The following is a 3,351-nucleotide window of genomic DNA, read 5'->3' as shown; positions in this document are numbered from 1 at the left end:
CCCACAGAAGGTTGAGTAAATGAGTGTGGAGTGTCTTATTTGTAGCTGAGAGAGACAACCTGCCGGCTACAGGGGTAAGAACTGATGTCTCCTCCAGGTGCTTTTGATGGTCCAGGTGTGTTCCGACCACTTTAAGCGTTATGCAAGCATGCACTCTGTACTGCACCCTTATGTGCAAGTGTGACTTTTATGCTTATTTTACAGAGAAGGACACTGAGGCCTGGGGAGGTTGAGTACTTGGCCCCAGGTGACTCAGTGCACCTGAGATTTGATTCAGACCCTCTGGCTCACACTTGTCTTAGGTCTGGCTCCCTGGAAACAGTGCCTGAGACAAATCCTCAGTGTAAGTGACTGATCAAGGAGAAGCTAGCACAGGAGGGAGGGGAGCAGGAGAGGCCCCGGAGGAAGCGGGGCAGGGTGTGTGTGGGGTCAGGACAGATGAGCCGGCTCTCAGAGCTCAGGGGCATTCATTAGGTTTGCCCCCTAGCGCTTGGCACCCCTGCCTCTGCCAGTCTTTGGCTTTGGGCTTTCCTTGGAGGGGGACATACTCCCTGGGACCTCTGGGAAGGGGCTGCTGTTGCTCAGGGATGATCCTCCAGGGAAGGCTACATATACAAGCCCTGAGCAGCAGCTGGGAGATGGGCTTTCCCACCATGGATCCCAGGGATCCCTTGTGGGAGTGGGAGTAACCAATGGTATGGCCACCGGAGTCCTCATCCTTAGCCACGTTACAGGGGGCAGAGCTGTAAGCCATCCTGCAGCCATGAGCCCAGTCAGGACAATTTTTGAAAGGGAATGTTCCTGGGCTTTTTTTTTTTCCCCTGGGCTCCAGAATTTTTACTGTGGTTGCCATCAATAGGCATGATTACCAGGCACCTCTCTACGGCGGCACCTGGATGGGCTCCCTTCCTTGGGAGTCTGAAGGTGACAAAGGGGTGCAGAGGATGTGATGAGAGTGCAAAGCCCCTCCCCTGCACTGAGAGTCACACACAGGCGTCTGTTCTGCACCTTTAGCCTGTGGCACAGTCTGGCACGTGGTAGCTCTCAGGGACAGTTTAGTTGCGTGAATGAATGAGTGAAGCAATGATGCCATCAACCTTATTGCCCCCAGGTTCCTGGCCATGCTGCTGCCCAGAAAGCCTACTGGGCAAACTCGAGGCCTCATTATCTTCTCCTTTACTGCCTCTCCAAGAAACAGGCTTGCAGTCCACTCACCACCTGTCCCAGAATTTGATTGGCAGATTTGATGCACGTCTTGGGTGTCTGTGCAGGTGTTCATGTTTCCTGGGGATGCAGACAGCCACCGTGCAGGTGAGAAGCCATGGGGAAGTTTTCTGATGCCCAGTGACCCCGCCTGGGGCTGGAGAGGTGAGTCGAGGAGACAGTGAGGTGGGGATGCTCACGCATGGTTACAGTTACTGTTTACAGCTTCTTGGCCATTCGTGGCTGCAGCCAGTGGAAAAAGGACTTCACCGTTGCTTATAAACCATAAATCAGTGGCCGCCTTTGCTAACAGCTTCCTTGGTGAGTATCTCATTCACTTTGCCCCTAAGGGAGGATTGAGGCGGTAGGTGGAACTAGGTGTGTCTGTGCCAGTTCCTGTGAACGGTTGCCTGGCAGTCGTCTGCTCACCCCAAGATGCCTCATCAACCCCAACGCAGTGCTCCAACCCCTCCCAGTCTGTGGCCGAGGTGGGTGGGTGGGAGGTGAGCCTGGCTCCTCTGCTTGCCTGCCTCCCCACTTACTCACTGCCATGTCATCTACCCTGTCTTATCCCCGCCCACTTGCCGATGGCATCCCGGATCTGGGACAGCCTGGCAGGGAGCCCTTGTTCCTGTTCCTCCCTTTCCCTTCCCCAGAGGCTTCTTTATCTACCCCAGAGAGCCAGCATTCCCTCCTGCAGGGGCTCATCCTCCAGCAGTGCTGTGGTCAGCAGGGGGCTGGACACAGAAACGTGAAAGCTCATGTTCTGTCTTCGAGGGGCACATGGTCTTATCAGGGTGCAGAAGTGATGACACGGTGGTAGGGCACAGTCCTGCTGGCAGCCCCATTGCAGGAGGGCATCACTGGGGTGCTAAGGACGGCTGCATAGTGGAAGTGATTGTTAAGTGTCTGGGTGGAGAAGAGGGGGAGGATGTTCCAAGCAGAGAACAGTATGAATGGCTGTGAAGTTCCAAGGCTCTTTATTTGATACATTTGCTAGAACATTCTGTGGCCTTCAAGTCTCTTCTACTTACTCCCCTCAACCAATCTCCATGACAGCCCTGGGGGGCCAGAAAGATGAGGGCATTACTCTCATTTAATCACAGAGAAATTGATGGTCAGATGGAGGAGCCAACCATCCACATCCTCTCCTTCAGACCAGTGACAGCCCCTAGCCCGCAGTCTGCCCCCCACTTCTCCATTGCTGTGTCAATGCACAAGGTGTACGATTCCATTCCATTCCATTTCACCTCCACTCACTGTATTTCCCTTGCCTCCTGCTCCCAGCTCTAGGCAACTACTGACTTTTCTGTCTTTACAGGTTTGCCTATTCGGATACTGCATGGGAATGGAATCATAAAACACGTGATATTGGGTGTCTGGCTTCTTTCACTTGGCATAATGTTTCCAAGGTTCATCCATGTTGTAGCGTGTGTCAACACTTCATTCTTTTCAATAGATGACTAATATTCCATTGGATGGATACAACACATTCTGTTTGTTCATTCATCACTTGATGGACATTTGAGTTGTTTCTACTTTTTGCCTATTATGAATAATGCTACTAAAAATAAACTTTTTTTTTTTGCTTTTGTGTGGACATTTGTTTTCAATTCTCTTGGGTGTATACCTAGGAGTGGAATTTCTGGGTCATAGGGTAACTCTATGTTGATCCTTTGGAGGAACTGCCAGAATGTTTTTTTGGGGCAGTTGCACCATTTTACATTCCCACCAGCAGTGGGGAGGAGTTCCAGTTTCTCTGTATTCTCATAAATACTTGTTCTCTAAGTCACCCTAGTGAATTGGAAGTGGCAATTCTTTGTGGTTTTGATTTGCCTTTCTCTGATGACTGGTGACCCTGGGCATCTTTTCGTACACTTATTGGCCATTTGTATATCTTCTTTGGAGAAATGTCTGTTTAGGCACTTTGTCCATTTTACAAACTGGGTTGTCTTTTTATTATTGAGTTGCGAGAGCTCATGATATATTCTAGATACAAATCTCTTGTGAGATATGTGATTTGCAAACATTTTTTCCCATTCTGTGAGGTGACTTTTCACTTTCTTAAAAGTGTCTTTCGAAACACAATCATTTTAAAATTTGAAAATGTCCAATTTTTCTATTTTTACTTTTGTTGCTTTTTTTTTT

This window comes from Cebus imitator, unplaced genomic scaffold, assembly GCF_001604975.1.
Source record: "Cebus imitator isolate Cc_AM_T3 unplaced genomic scaffold, Cebus_imitator-1.0 Scaffold106, whole genome shotgun sequence".
NCBI lineage: Eukaryota > Metazoa > Chordata > Mammalia > Primates > Cebidae > Cebus > Cebus imitator.
This window is presented reverse-complemented; position numbering follows the sequence as displayed.